The 17,388-nt window shown below is 38.8% G+C and overlaps 1 protein-coding gene across 1 annotated transcript in view; it reads right to left on the reverse strand.

Moving 5' to 3' along the window:
* Positions 1-17,388, reverse strand: part of SAMSN1 (SAM domain, SH3 domain and nuclear localization signals 1) — a 140,389-nt gene that overhangs the window by 66,333 nt on the left and 56,668 nt on the right. The window lies entirely within an intron of this gene.

The raw sequence follows: 17,388 nt of genomic DNA on the forward strand, positions 1-17,388 counted from the left end.
AATACCCCTTTGGGAAAGTTAAAGCTCAGAGAGATGGTGAGGCTTGACTGAGGGAAGCAGAGATAACTAAGGGCAACACTGACCTACAGCCTGCCCTACACTGAGTCCTTCATTGTGGTACAGAGGCGGTGCCATGCTGTTGTCCTGTGACCATCTCCCACAGTGATAAGCTCTGGGTACACAAACAACAGGGTTTGTGTAAAATCAGGTTTGCGTAAAGATCTATACTTAGTGATTCCTACAAAATGGCTTTTTAAAAAGGTTGGAAGCCTTCATCAGTATTGTGTGATAATTTCTCATCCCACAAAACACATTTTATCCAAGGAAAGAATAGATCTAGGATATTTGGGAGGGGCCATGGACATGGATATGGATAAAGGGGTGTCCAGTCTCTCTGTGATTGATATTTGTGTCAGTACCAGTAGTGGTCAGAATACTTACATAGGGAAAGAATTGACAAGTGGTATAGGTGCAATTAAGAATAGGAATGGAAGTAAACCAAAAATACCTTGTATCTCCATTGGGTGATTGAGTTAGTTATGCTTACCCACTGGTATCCATTCATTTTTTCCACTCCTTTCTCCAAACACAATTTTTTAGTACTTATTATGTACCTAGCATGGGAGAATATCTCCATTTAAAACAATGTTTAATTTGCATATACTATCTGGACTTCAGAAAGAAAGAGATGGTTAGTTCTGAACCTATGAAATTGATTTCAGATCAGATCATCTAAGAGAGGAACTTAGATGCCTCTAAAATACTGACTTGAAAGAAGAGTTAGATGGATATATGGACAGAGAAATAGTGTTTATAGTTAAAAAGCCACCATGCCCCATACTTATTCAGTGTAGTTTCTTATTTAAGTACAGAATAGGCAAGAAGAGCAATTGCTTGAAAGAGGAAAATGAGCAAACATATGGATGTGTCTCAGTATCTCATTTAATGGGTATCTCATTTAATCTTTTGAACAACTGTATAAAGTATTATCATCTCCTCATTTATAAGGAAGAAACTGGAGAACAAAGGAGTGAACTCACTTAAAGTCAAAAAGCTAATGAGGACTGAACCCAGACCAGTCTGACTCCACTGTACCTCAGAGCCAAATTCTTTATACAGAATAAGGTTCAAAGCAAATTAAGGGAGAAAATTGCAAGCCCAAAGCAGCACCACTCACTTCTTCAGCAATCAGCTATGCACATAAACTTTGGTTTTATAACTAGAGAATGGGACTCCTCATCACCTTTGTCCTCTGCCCCTTCTTCTGGTCTCTTTCCTTTCCCCACTTCCTATGTTGTAATTCTTTTCCAAAGCCTTGGTACAATATTACTTCCTCCTAAGACCATAATGGAGTATTTTCCAGGAGCAGTTAGGGAAGGAAATTGAAGGCAGAGGAGGGTGAACTTGAAACCAAGCCAAGAGAGGAAGTTGTAGCAAGCACAAACTTACCAGATAGTATGCAAGCTTGGAAGGGATGGAAATGCAACTGGAGAAGTCCCTGAAACTGAGCAGAGGTAAAGGGGAGAAAAACAGAAGGGATGCACAATGAACCATGTAAAGCTAAGAAGAGAAACACATTTTGCTTTGTGTGTATCATACAGAAGTCTTCAAGATGTATGGAAAATATTCACACATCCAATAGAGGATCAATAGTTTGATCAATAGTTTGATCCTCTATTGATAATGTTAACATGTACACCAGCAGCCATACTGAGAAGTTTAGAGACAGTATTAAAGTTCAAAAGGTTGTCAAAGAGCTCAACAAAATGCTTCATTTACACCTGAATCTCTAATTGCCACACTGGTGCTGAGATGCAGCTTTCCAAAATACATGTTTCCTCTTAACATTCGTTCTTGGGGTTTTGGGTCACGACCTCTATGCCAGCCAGAGAGCTGAGCACCTTCATACAAAATCTCTCTTATCATCTTAGCAATAAGTCTGGGATAAGGGCTCTATTCTCCCCATCATGCAGAAGCAGCAACTGGGTATCAGGCAGTAATGTGAATGTGGATGCCGTGGATCCCAAATTTAAGCCCAGGGTCCCTTCTGTTATAGTCTAATGTGTTCCCCTTATAATGCTGCAAAACTTCTAAGTACAGGCTAGCCACACTAAAAATGCAAAAGCATTCTATGGATAGTAGGGGCTTAATAAATATTGGTGAAGGGCTGATAAGTTTAATTTCCAAAGGCAAGCCATTGTACTATGTCTCCTTATCAGTGAGGTGGGGCATGGGGCATGTGTCTAGACAATGGAAAGAATAGCGACATACCATAATTTACTTACTTCCAGTTTCATATATGCGTACTGACTTTTTAATTAGTCCTGTTTTTGTTACTGATAAAGCTGTAACCTCACCTTTCTAACAATTTTCTCAGATACAAAGGCCACACTGTTGCTTTGGTTGACAACTCATTGGCAGTAACCACATTTGTACTGCGGTTCCTTTGGTTGAATTTGAATTCAATTGTATTTTAGTCAAGGGAGACTTTTCTCCACTTTCATCAGAACTGAATTAATGCACAATAAATACAGCCATCAAATTTACTAATTGTGGTGAATAAAGATATCCAAGGGTTGCAGACTGTCAGGAAAAGCACATTACAGAAGCTAAGTACTCAATTTCAAAAAGCCTTTTAACATAAATATTTCAAAATCATCAGTTTTGTTACCATTTAACACCAGTGAGTTTCATTTCCCACAACCTATTCTGACATTTAAAGGAACACTTAAAAAAAAAAAAAAAGCCCATTGCATCATATATGACTACCACCGTATAACGCCACTTACAATTTACTGGTTTAAAATAAAGATAAAGACAGATGGGGGTTCGCTATGGTGAACCAAATGAAACCTTTTTCACACATTTCTTTTTGAGTTTTGCTAATGTCATTTGATGCAAAGCAACACACACTCTGATATACATGCACACACTACCTTGAGATCCCTTCCAATCCCATCACCTTGGCTCAAACATCATAGGATTTCGAGATCATCACCAAATTATACTGGAAATACTAAAGTAAGTGGGTTGCATGTTTCATAGTCCTGGGACATTTTCTTTAACCCTCTGACAGGGGATGACTTTTTCTCCTCAGTGACTGGATAGAGTGTTGTGTTCGGGGCGTTAGGTCATACAGAAGTGTTGGGAGAGCGTTCCATGAGTACTAGAACCATAGGGAAGTAACCCACTATAACATCCATACTAAGGAGGAGTTGGCAGAAAAGACAGTTGGAAAATGGCAGCATAGGAAAGAAAGAGTTACCCATAATTTTAAGAAAGTTGCAAAAATGAATTGGGCAAATGGTTTTTAATTCATCTTGGATGTTAAGCTTGAAAGAACAGAACTATGATCTAATTAAGAAAATCAGATTCCATTTACACAGTTACTAAGGAAAAATGTATCATAATCAAAGCGTTATTTATATTCAAAAGCATTTTACAAAATCTGGAAGATACAGGGTAAGTGGCCTTGTGGTTTGTTATCCTTTATCTGGGGATTTTTCTGTTCTATGATTTATCAAAAGCCCTAACACTCTCTGATGGGAGTTTTCACCAAGTTACTTTGGAAAGCACTGAACTACTACTGGGGATTTATCAGGTGCACCCATTAGAGGCTCTGTACATTTTTAAGCAGGATGATTACATGGGCTTTGAGTACTGAGAGTTCCCAAGGGCTGCCCAGTGCATTCCTTTGCTGGGTTCCGAGCATGAGGTCCCTAAAGTGATGTAACTATCTTATAGGAAGGGGATTCCAAAGGCTTCGAACTCCTAGCCCTGGAACAGAGCTTGGGCAAATTCCTCAATCCTCAGAGCCCTACTGTCTCTTTTGGAAAACTGAATTATCTACTTTACAGGGTAGTCTTCTTACTAAATTAAATTAAGTTAAATATCTATTTTTATCTAACTGTCATCGCTCAAAAATACTCTTGGTTAGGTGAAGATTAAATTGGAAAATCAGGGCACCATGAATTGTTTTCTTCTACTCAGAGGTGATTCTCAAAGTTTGGTGAGCATAAAACTATCACCTGTGAAGCTTATCAAAGAATGCCCATCCTAGAAAATCCAATTCAGTAATTCTGGCATAGGGAGACCTTAGTAACAAATGCCTTAGGTGATTCTGATGCCCTTGGTTCATGGAACCACACATCGAGAAATACAGTTTTAGGACATAATATTCTAGCAAAATTGTGAAACACATTTTACTTGAAATCATCACATGTGCTGTGCTTCCTTCTTCCAGTATCATTTTTCTCCTTTAAACCTTCAGTTTTCCAAGGCCTCTGATTCTCATCTAGAATGAGCTCCCTAAGTCCCTCTCATAAATGAAACTGTATCAGCCTTTCAGACCCAAATAACATTGAATTCTAGTAAGTGAGCAATAACAAGACACCCAAGCTATACATTACCCAGTTATATAAAACTGGGTAATAGGTTTTGACCGTCTTATCTTTTAAAATATAAGGTTCTAAGTTCAGGAATATGTTCATGGGAAATAAGTCCCATCCCCAAGACGATGACTTAATATAATCTTCAACAGTTATTTATTCCTTCACAAAGTTGATTCATAAATATTTGTCCCTGAAAGAGATCTTAGTGGTTACCTAGTCTTATCCATTTACTTTTTACAGCTAAGGAAATTATAGCCTACACCATCTGGCTTGTCTTCTAAACCGGAATCTTCAAAAATGAAGACATTTCCCACCCAAGGGAAGCCTAATTGAGAACTAATTCCACACTTAGAAAAATTTTCCCACTGAGCCAAGCTTTGCGAGCCAGCATCAAAAAGGAATCAGTGTCTTAAATCATAGTAACAATTTCTTCATGTAAGTAGGACACAGGGCATTTGGGTTAACTTCCTTCAGAGCATCTAATTCATGGGATGAGAAAGCAAGATCCTTGATTCATTTCGCAAAGAAATACACTATTCCAACAAAACAAAATCACCTAGAACTCTTTTTACTTCAAGTATTGAAATTCCAGCATTAAAAAGATTAAAAATCACTTTCTCTAAAAATAGATCTTCTGTCACATTCTATAGTAGAATCTGAATGCCTTTGGAGTCCTTGATGTTTTGGGCATTTCCCCCATTTTCCTTCCACACACACGGAACGTTTAGAGCTGATGGTATTTTTAATCATAATCCTCATCTGCTTTTTTTTTTTTTTTTAATAGATTATCTTTACCTTTTCCAGAACAGGGTCTGTTACCCCAGGGCCACACAGCTAGCAAATCTCTCTGGAACTCATGCCTCTAATTCCCTTCCTCAATCCTATAAAGCTTTGAAAGATATTGATTCTGCAAATGTAAAAAATTAACTTATCAAAAATAGCACACATAAAATGGGAACTGGCCAAAGAAACCCTAAGAATATTGTTTTAACTGGAAGTTGTACCATTAAGTGCTACAACTTACTGTATTCCTGTTACAGCTCTTTGCAATATATTTATCATTGTGTGGGAACAGTTTAATCTACTCCACACAGAGAGCAGTAGGAGCTCTCAGTGGCCTCAAAGTATGATGGCCCTTGCCACAAACAACTAATCTAAATTTCTTGCAGGTGGCAGGTCTAACTTTTTTTTTTTTTTTTTTTTCTAAAAGGAAATAACCCTTCTCTAAAAGTCAAATTTGTTTTTAAAGCTGCGGTGTCTTTAACCACTTCTTTTTCCAGTTTTTCAGTTGACACCTTGTCATGACTTACGGCGGGTTGCATCAATCACTCTGGGTTCTTGCAGAAAATATTTTGTGGGGGTGACTATCACATGCAAGAAGCTAAGTGCCCTTTGTGGGTGACTGCGCAGGTACCTCTGATTTCTTGCCAAATCATTCAGAATGCCGCAAATCCATTAAATCTCTCCACAGGGAGGAAAAAATTCCCGCATCCTAGAGAGAGAATTTATGAGTTCCTTTCAATCACCACAAATGAAAGCCACCCTTAATATTCATTAGAGATTTTATGGTGGCAATATGCATTATCTATTCGTATGCCCCCCTGAAAGGCCAATTTCCCTTGAAACCTTGCATGGCTCCAAGCCACTCTTTGTAGAAACAATGGCCTATGTCCAAGTGGAATGAGGGGAAGCAGATGGATGACATGTCCTTATCCATTGGTAATGATTCCATTAAGTCACCGTGGTGGCTCTGAGCTTCTGAGTTTTAAAAATTAAAGGACAGATTTGGAATGTACAGTCATCATGTCACTCTGTCGCATCTCTGCTGTCGTCTGTGGCAAACTTTTCAGTTTGCATCACAAAAGGTGACTTTCAAAAGGGACATTTCTTTTGTTTGGAGAACGGTGTACATTGGGTACATACGTCTACGAGCCCGAGAGCTTTTCATTGAGGTCTTCTTTCCACCGTCACAGTTCACGTCACCATCATCTTGCCCCTATTTCCACCCCAGTCTAGTCCCATCACTATGGAGAAGGATCTTTTCAAAATACAAGCTTCAGCACACATCTCCCACCTTCAACAAAGAAGGACCAACAAACAACAAAAACAAGCCTTTGGTTTAAAACACTTCTTGTAGTGTTTCCCGCTGCTTTTTGGGGCACAGGAGACAAAACTTGGGGTAAGCAATTAAGCCATAGTGGCTTGACTCCTCCCTCAGACTTACCTTGTGCCACGTCTCCATGCTCTCTCCCAGCTCTCCTCACCCATGCCGCAACCTCGCTAACTTGGGCTAATTAACTCCCACTGTTTTTATCAGATTTCAGTCCAACCATCACTACCCCTGTAAGTTTTTCCCGACTCCTTGACGAGAGCAAATCTGTTTATCATAGGCCTTCACTGATCCGTGGAGCTCTCACAGCCCTTGTCCAAGCTTTCATTTCATGTTTGTCTGATTATTTCTACGGTTTGTCTCTCACTGGACTCGTGAGGTTCATAGGACCTGTTTCCACCCAACATTTTATCCTCCTTAACGTAAATATTCCAAATGTTTAGAGAATGAATAAGTTCTTGAACTTAATCCATTTTGTGCCCTGGCTAAAAATCCCTTTCTATGAATGAGATGTAGGCTTCATTAAGGTAGGCTGAAATAGGCTGTATTTCTAACCCAACCATTTATCAGCACAGTTGTATTTAATAGCTAGGAACCAAGATGCAGAAGGATCTTACACTGAACATGCATATGGGGTTTTCGAGTGAATTCAACCAGTTGCTTTACAACTTCCTAGGAAGGAGAGGGAGCATGAATTTCTTTTCCTTCACTTTTCATTCTCGTCTTAAAAAGGTGAATTATGCCTGAGAGTGATATTCTGACTCTGAAATAAAATATCATGAAATGCATATGTGATGTGGCTATGATAAATATATGAAAGGGGCCTTTAAAACTAAAATAATTTTATGTAAGTAACATGCTGCTAATAATGGTGATAATTTGGGAAGACAGAAAAGGGCAATGGTAAGCACAGCACAAACATCCCCAGGCCCACCTTCTTTTTCTTTTTTTTTCAAGTTTTATTTATTTATTAGAGAGAGAGAGAGAGAGAGAGAGAGAGAGAATGGGTAGGGGAGGGCAGAGGGACAAGCAGACCCCCTGCTGATTGAGGAGCCCAAGGACCCTGAGATCACGATCTGAGCCGAAGTCAGATGCTTCACTGACTGAGCCACCCAGGCACTCCCACCTTTTCTTTTTGTCTTCATGGTGGAGGTCACTAGGGCAGCCCCGGAAAGCTAAAAGTAGAGTTTCATCCTACCCATACTGGATCCATTTGAACTAGGCACTTCTGGCTTTCTTATCTCCAGGGAGAAAATTGGGCAAATGGTGTAAAAAATATCTAAAAAATCAGTGAAAGCTAGTAATGTACATTTAATACATTATCTCATATGCTATCACAGAGAATGATCGACTGTGGGACTCTAAGGCCAAGTATGTGTCTTAGCCATCTTTGTGGCCCCACAGTCCAGGCAATACCTGATACCATGGACATTATACTGTATTCATTGAGCAAAGGATAAATAGCTATAAACACATAATTGTACATTATAATTAAATAGTAGTATTTGTCACTAAAAGTAGTAGTTCTTCTTTATTAAGTCCCAACTGGGTATCCAGTACAATGAAACTCTTTACATCCAATTCTCACAAGAACTCCCCAAAGAAATCTTCATTCTGTTTATTTAATAGATGAGAAACTGAAACTCAGAGAAATCAAGGGGCTTAGTCACATGGTAAGCAATAAAGCTACAAGTCAAGAGCAGGCTTATTTGGCTCCAGCACACATAGAATTCCTTCCCTGTACTGTTTCTTTCTTTCGATTTTTTTCTGCTGAAAAAAAAAAAAAACAAAAACAAAAACTTAAAGACAACTTACTGATAAGGAAAGTCTGGACTAAGAGTTAGAAGGTTGATGTTCCGTATTTGCCATCCCCTGCTGTGGGACCTCAGGTAACTCACTTAACCCTTCTTGTCCCTCAATTACTTCATGTGTAAAATGACAGTAATGCTTTGCCTAATTCACAGAGCTAGTATAAAGTAAAATATGAGAAAAGTTATATTGTACCTTGAAGGCAGGGACTCTATTTATTAAGCTATTAAGCCCCTACCTTGAATTGACACTTTCACACGGATCATTTCATTTTATACGGCAAGGTAGGAACTAATGTCTTCGTTTTCACAAATGAGAAAAGCATAGGTAAGTGATCAGCCTAGTCTCAAACCTTACAAAGCCATGATCTTTGCAGGAAAACTTTGGACTCTTACAGATAACAGCCTAAAAATCCAGCTCTGCCACCTGCTATTACATTGCAGGAATTATTTAACCTCTTTGAGCTTCAGATTTTTTTTTTAAAGATTTTATTTATTTATTTGACAGAGAGAAATCACAAGTAGATGGAGAGGCAGGCAGAGAGAGAGAGGGAGGAGGAAGCAGGCTCCCCGCTGAGCAGAGAGCCTGATGCTGGATTCGATCCCAGGACCCTGAGATCATGACCTGAGCCGAAGGCAGCGGCTTAACCCACTGAGCCACCCAGGCGCCCTGAGCTTCAGATTTTTAATCATAAAAATGGGAGCAATAATACCACCTTAATGAATCAAGACAGAAAGCTCACATACATAAAAGCACCTGAAACATGGTCAAGTGCTAAGTCCATGGAAACCATGGCCATCATTAAATGGACGTGCCTGTCTGGTCAGAACAAGATCTCAAAGGCATGAACCACTCAAGGTGGCACCTAGGGCATGTGTGTGTGTGTGGTAAGTGGTGGTGACAAAAGAGGATATCTCATTCCAACCCAGCACTCCTTTACTCTGCATAGCCCCTGTTCTTCTTTCTCCCTTTAAAGATTTTATTTATCTATTTGAGAGAGAGAGAGAGAGAGTGACAGAGAGTGCATAAGTTGCTGGTGGAGGGGGAGGGGGAGAGGCAGAGGGAGAAGCAGACTCCCCACTGAATGGTGAGCCTGATGCAAGGCTCCATCCTAGGATCCAAGGATCATGACCTGAGTTGAAGACTGATGCTTAACTGACTGAGCCACCCAGGCACCACAGCCCATGCCCTTCTGCTCCCCTCTCTACAGTCTTACTTCAACTTCTCCCACCTATTTTACAAAGCAAAATTCAGTCCTCTGAAATGACGTTGAAAATGTTCTTTGTGGATGGCAGAAGCCTTCTTAGCTTCTGAGAATGGAAATGTCGACATTTGGGTTCATGAAGAAATTTGAATGGCCAGGAGAACTTGGCTGAGTCTCAAGTGAAGTTTACATTCACATACACAGTTACTGATTCAGTACATGAGGGAGAGAGAGAGGAAGTAGCTGGGACAGAGGAAGTATGGGTAGGGAAAAGAAAACAAACCCACACCTAAAATAGCTTAGGGAAAAAAAATGATAGAAATAAGGTCACCAGTGGTCATCTGAAGAGTGAAAAAAGAGCTGGTTTGACAAAGCTGAGAGAAAATCTGTATGCACTGACCTTTTTGTACATAGAATTCTTCATCCTTAGTGTGTCCGCATAGGCCCAAACATTGAACATAAAAATAAAATAAGATCTTAAAAATAATAGAGAGCTCTCCTTCATTCTAAAGATGAGGAGGCAGAAGACCATGGAGATTAAGCAACCTGACCCACAGTGATTCTAGTAAGTGACAGTTGAATTCCCATGTGATGCTCTTGGCTTCAACCTGTGCTCCTCTGATGTCTAACATGGCCTTCAACATACCACACTATACACTCAAGTATGACTTTTGTCTTTAGTTTGCTTAGCAAAAATTCAAATTCTGAGCTTGTTTCTCTGGCACAAAAGAAAAACTTTGGAGTGTTTTCTGAGGCTCATTATATACAGTGTTCTAATATTCAGCTTCTCTACTTCCAAAGGTTGATGTTCTGCTTTAGTGATTTCTTTATTTTTGAACCAAGCAAGAGGTAGGTTCTAATGAGGAAGGAGGTTTGGGTGTCCCATGGTCAATGAGCATAACTGGATCCCCATTGGACTGATGTTTTTTGTCCTCTCATTTGAGGATCCAGTGAAACAAATTTCAGCTTTCTTGTGGAAACTAAAATGTAGTTATAACTGATTATCATGGATCCTATTTCATTATCAAAAGAACTATTCTAAATGACAAATATTTCATGATGACACAGAAAGGTTTTATTGTCAGAAGCGCCAATTCAACTTTCCCCCTAATCTGATGCATTTCAGTAAACAAGCACAGGATAACAAAACAAAACAAAACCAAGAGAAAACCCTAAGGCAACTCATGAAGGTGAAAGATTCTTCATTTCTCTAACAGCTTTAGAAGCAGATCACAGATCTGCTATTCTCATTGATAGGCATGCGGTTAGTGTAACTGGGAAAAGCCACCCACGAATCAAATGATCAGACTGGTTTTCATTCTTCATTATTCTGCCTCAAAAGTCTAACTGAAGAATATCTCTAGTTATCCTGGACTTGGAGAATAATACTTCACACTTTCAGAGCAATTACATTTTCTCATTTTATACTTATTCTTATTATTTACAATTTTATTAGAAATAATATTTAATAATTTTATATACATTGACAACTTTCTTTCCTTAAACTCAACCTAGAGAATTTCCATTAATTTGATACCTTGTACCTTTACAATCTCCCATAATTTATTTCTTCTACAAGCTCTTTTTAAAAAAATTTTTAATTTTTAAAATTTCTTTTGTGTACCAGAATCCATTGTTTATGCACCACACCCAGTGCTCCATGCAATCCGTGCCCTCCGTAATACCCACCACCAGACTCACCCAACCTCCCATCCCCCGCCTCTCCAATACCCTCAGATTGTTTTTCAGAGTCCACAGTCTCTCACGGTTCATCTCCCCCTCCAATTTCCCCATACTCACTTCTCTTCTCCATCTCCCCATGTCCTCCGTGGTTTCACTTATTTGTGGAGCATAAAAAATATAAGCTCTTTTTTTTAAGGTAAATGTGAAATGTATGTCTTGCAAGACCTTCTCTAGGATCATTTTATGTATGTAAGTATTGCAGTGTGTTTGCTATCCTAGTGAATTTTTATACCAAGGATTGTGATTATTTGTTCCCTTCCTTTTTGACGTGCCTCTTAACCCATAAGCTCTCATTATAAATATGAAAGAGTGGGCTGGCCATCCCCCCCACATACACTAAGCTTGTACACTCATACACTAAGTAGCTCAGGAGGCACTTAACATGAATTTGCTCAGGAGTGAATGAGTGAATGAATGAAAGAATGAAGGAATCAATAAGCCGTTGCAACATCTCCTATTTTTCAAACGCTTCTCTTGGGTAAATGTTAATTCTCTTTCCACCAAACATTATCCTGGCTGCAGTTAAAATTCTGTCATGTAAAATATTCATAATTCATTATTTGTTCTTGTTCATTGAAGCTTTTAAAATTATTTTTAGAATCTCAATTCTCAAGTTCATCAGTTTCAGTGTGGCATGTAGTAAGTATAGCTATCTTTTGGTATTTTTGTATCACATTTTTCTATTTTTCCTTTTGATTTTCTCAGTCTCGATTATCATTTACTCTGCCTTCCTTTTCATGGGTTGTCCAGATCTATTCATTGAATCCATGTTCATTTTCCATCCTACCATAATTCCAGCATCAGCAGATAAAAGTTTTAAGCTGTTCTAACAAATGGGTTTTGCTTTCACAGTTGAACACAAGGGCATTGAACAATGAGAAATTATGCATGGATGGTTCAGAGCCTGCCTCCCTCTGGGTGGATTTGTGAGCAGTCTTCTTAGAATGTCTTATTCCTTGGGACCACAGAGGCTTTTTGGTAGGAGACTGACATCACTAATGTACAAAGGAAGTGGTGGAATCCATGTCTTTTCTTTCTGAACCATATGTTTTCTTACTGTCTTTTTACTTTTTTTTTCTTCAAAGTGTACATCATGGATTCTTACTTCTCCATCTACACCTTTAAACTTCCATACTATTCATCAAATAGGTAGAGAAGAAAGGAGGGACTAAATGAGGAAACAGTATAAACAGAACTATGGAGATGGAGACAAATCATTGTTTGGTACCACCTTGCTGACAGCAGAGTGTATCCGTGAAAGAGACTTGTGGGGATCTAGTTAAGAGGGCAGATTAGGTGAATGAGTTTGTATTTGACCCTGTCAGTGTTGGGGAGATATTTAAAGGTTTGTGAGGGGAACAGTAACGTCAGATTTGAGCTTTGGAATCATTAATCAGGTAGATTAGTCAAGTACATTAATCTGGTAGATTAATCTGGTAATGACACGTCATGCTGATTGAAGGAAGCAGACCAGGGTCAGATAGACTGGGAGAGATTGCCAAGGTGGAGAATAGAGAAGGTAGAAGAGGCACACAAACAGCTTATCCTGCTTTGGTCCCTTCTTTCCCACAGATCAGTAGTTTTCTTGGTCAGTGTAAAAACTCTTACACAACTCAGTGATGGGTCTAGGGGTCCCAGGAGCATTTTCCCATGTCAATAATTAGTTTCCCCTACTCTCCATTTGAATTGAAATGCTAACTCTAGGGGCACCTGGGCGGTTCAGTGGGTTAAGCCTCTGCCTCTGGCACAGGTCATGATCACAGGGTCCTGGGATCGAGCCCTGCATCGGGCTCTCTGCTCAACAGGGAGCCGGCTTCCCTCTCTCTCTCTGCCTGCTTCTCTGCCTACTTACATTCTCTGTCTGTCAAATAAACAAATAAAATCTTCAAAAAAAAAAAAAAAGGTTAACTGTAAAATATTTTGTTCCTTTATTTCTTGATGACCTTTAGCCTACATCCTGTTCCTCTCACTGAAACAAATAGTTCCCTGTACTAATGTTCCATTATCCATGCTTTCTCTTCTGGCATTGTTGTGGCAAGTTCACATACTATTCCAACAAGACCTTAGGACTCCACTCCTCTCATCCTCTTCTTGTGTACTTTAAGATGCTTTAAGTAGAGCTCTGTTTATTTTCTCACCTTGAGATTCTGTATATAACCCTCACTTGTTTTTCCTTGATTTGTATCCAATTTTTGTTATTACTTTTCTATTCGCATTGTATTTGAATTATCCTGCACTTGGGTCTCTGTTCTGTTCTTTCAGGCCTTTGTCTTTCCTTCTTCCTGAAAGAGCTTTTGCTATTCTCACTTCTTAAGTGTATTTTTTATAAAATATTTTAGACATACACAGGGAAAAAATATATATTTGCTCCCCCTTTTCATGTCAAGATCACTTCCATCTCTTTATATTACAAAAAATAAGTTGTTTGTCCTTCCTATAAATCTGAAAAATTGCCCCAGGTTTTGAAGTATGTTTGCTATTATCATAACATTCTATTAAAGGACGGTCTCATCTCCTTTGCAACATACCCATTTTATTCTTTCTTGCCCTTCTTCCCAACCAAGTGTCTTTGGACTCACTTTCCTCTTTTGTTAAGATGTTTCAAGTTCTTAGCACGCAGAGCTTCGTCATAAGTACCCTTCAATCACTCTCCTCCTAAACTGATTGTAAACACTCAGCTTCACATATTATTTTTGGTTACCTCCACTATTACCTTTCTTAAATGTATCTGAAACCCCCTCTCCACAACCGTTCATCTCAGATATGGAAAAAAACCCTGCATCCCTAAGTAGTTTTTCCTTTCACACTTCTCTCGTGGAGTGTATACTTTCATAACAAATCGGGCCTTTACCTTTCTCGATTTATATCAGTTCCATCATCACTTATCTTTCCCCACACTCCAGAACCCACAGACCTTGCAAACAACTAAACTGCACATTAAATATCTGTGTGCGTCTCATCGTCCTCCTGTTGACTTCTGTGAAAAGCCCTTCGCAAATAATATATATTCCCCTGTCTGATTTCAGTTTGTTTATGGTATCTCCACTGAATAAAATGATGCTTCTTTCCAAGTCCAGCACAAGCCTCTTGATTCCTCCGTTTTTGCATGAATATCATCTACTGTCACCTGAGTCCTGGCACCATTTTCTTTCACCTTCCCAAGAGCCCCACATGGTAGATGCTGATAACCTTGATTTACAAATGGGTGTTTTCAGTACACAGAGAGTCACTCAGAAGAGAGGGGATGAGCAGGGTCTGATAATAATGTCCAGAACTGGAATTAGTGAGTTAAAGAAGGTGAGGAGTTTGCCTAAGCTCCCTGGGTTGGTAAGGTCCGAATTGGTTGGTATTAAACCCAGTTCTATCAGAACCAGCTTTGAGACTATGAGCCTGAGTGGGAGTAAGAGGGAGTCAGACCAGGGTGAATAAGAACTTTCTGGAAGACAAGTCAGTTGCAGGCCACCTGAAAGCTCTGCTTTGGTAACAGGATCAAAGGCACTGGAATCTACTATTGCTTAAATTTCTGAAGTCAAGAAGAATCTAGCGTCTTTGTGGATTGGTTTCATTTTCTCTGAAATGTGGGGTTTTGGCTCAGCTCCAGCATATCTGCATATGTTGGTACATTAAGAAAAAAAAAAATCTGGTCACACTTTTACCCTTTAAAATTGCAAAAATGTCACCTCTGACTACCTGTCATGTATGGTAAGTAACACTCATTTCAGAAGCACAACTTTTCCCTCAACACTGTTTGCCTTCAGTACCTTCTGTAGAATGAAAGTTAAAATATAACCCAAATAATAACCCTGCAATTACTACAGAAAAAAAAAATACCAGCTATGCTAAAATGAAACTGGGTATTTTTCACTTGGTATTATTATAGAATATATGTGTAGAATATAAAAATAATAATTTGCACTCATCCAACTTCTTTCATTCTGTGTCTCAAATCCCTGAGTGTAAGTGGTTTCATTACGTTTACCAAACCAATTTAACTCTAGCATGTTCTTGAACTCTCGCTCCAAATCCAGTGAGGTTTTCCTGTCACAAATGCTGAGCATTATCATCTGAAATTCTGAGTATTCTGCAGATACGTTTGACCTTCTGCAGATAAAACTCATTTACTTAATCATTTAGTTATGTACTAAAATCGACAAAACCACCACCAAAAGAAAAGAAAAACATTACTATGTACATATAATTAAATCTAGACACACATTCACAGACACACATACACAATAACTGAGTTTATGGATAATTGGATTGAAATAAAAACAGAAAAATAAGCACAAATATGTAGATCTATGGAAACAAAATCCATTGGTTTCTCAAACTTCATTCATTTAGTCAGCAGGTGCCACTCAAATATTAATCTAAGACCCATCACATTCTAGGGACTATGGAGGATACAAAGATAAAATACTTATAGCAAATAAACAAATGCCGAAGTCATCCTACCATAAGGTAGAGTATGGTAAGTTACGTGAAGATGGGGGCAGTGTATGTATTCTTTGGCTCTGTATCCCCAGTGCTAATATTGCAAACTGGCCTACAATGATGCCAATATGTATTTAATAAATATATAATGAAAGAAAATGCCCTTAAGTTCTCTAGAAGCTCAAAGGAAGGTGCAATTACTTCTATCTGGCATGACCCAGAAAGTATTTCCTAAAGGACAACAAAGTAATCCAAGTCTTAAGGGCTAGGGTCATGGTTAAAAGCAAGAATAACATGCTAGGCAGAGGCCAATACATAAACACCAAGACAGAGAGGCAGGAGAGTACAAGACAGTCATTAGGAATAAGCAGATAATTCAGTTCAGCAGCCCAGCCCAGGAAATCCACAAGAAGTTATAGACAGCGCTGAACGGTTAGATTGAGGTCAGAGTGCTAAAATACAGAACTGCCAAATTAAGGATTCCAGATTTACTCTTGAAAGAAGCTCTAAATATGTGAATTTAGATACTTATACAACAGCTTTGCTGCTTGCCAACTAGTCATTATTCTTGATCCTGACACTGAAGCTGTCAAGGGGAGTCTTCAGAAGTGGTTCCTAATTATATTACCAGGTGCTCTCTAAGAAAGTCCTCCAAGAAGACGTCAGCAAAACCCAGTGGCCCCAAAAGAGAAGATGAAGACTAAGGAAGTGGCACAGACCTTCCTAAAAATAACTAATGTTGGACAGTTTTATCAGTTCCAAGTCTGCTACTAGACACCTGTAATATTTAATGTGGTACTTTGAACACAGATTACTTTAGCTCTAGTCTGCAAAGACCTAACTTAATATACAAGTCTTAAAAGGTGAAAAGGACTCCAAGCCTCTTCAGAGAGCTCTAATGCACCATGAAATACAGCCTCTGTCTAGTACGAGATGGATTCTCACAGCAAAATGGCATAGAGTAGGGATCCTAGAAACACAAAGTTGTTCCATGCAGTCACTACAAGCACAAATGACCATGAACTGTAGAGAAATAAAGGTACAAAATACATGCCTTAAGTAACTTATAATCGAGGTGAAAAAAAAAAGTACTCTTAAGTCCTAGGATATTCGTGTTACCTAGTTTTGGTTTCTCAACTACCTCATGAATTTAATATTACTATTTCCATTTTGCAATTGAAAAAATTAGGATAAAAGCTTTTAATTAATTTGCCCAAGCCAAACAAGTAGCAGAGTTTGAATCCAAACCCAATTTTTTGTAACTCTGGAGTCTATACTCTTTCTCTCGAGTCATATGGCTTTAGGGCCTAGTTTCGGATATGGGAAACACTGTAATATATTAGCAAAAAGCAGGATCCTTAGCATATGACTGTCTAGGTTCTAGATCTTGGCTCCACTTTTTGTTAGCTCTGTGACATTGAACCTGTTGCTAACTTTTTTGTGCCTCATTTTTGTCAACTGTAAAATGGGGGAATCCGTATTAGAATAACTTTCCCTACCTTACAGGGTTGTTTTGAGATTGAAATAAAATGATAAAGTGCTTTGAGGAATGGCAGGCCCATAGAAAATGCTCATTTAAGTTAGCTACTATTGGTCAGTGAGACTTGGTGACCTCAGCAATGATTTACAGAATTCAATCCACATCTTGATCTGAATGAACAGCCTTCAACTAAAAAAAAAAAAAAAAAAAAAAATTC

Source organism: Mustela nigripes, chromosome 2, assembly GCF_022355385.1.
Source record: "Mustela nigripes isolate SB6536 chromosome 2, MUSNIG.SB6536, whole genome shotgun sequence".
NCBI lineage: Eukaryota > Metazoa > Chordata > Mammalia > Carnivora > Mustelidae > Mustela > Mustela nigripes.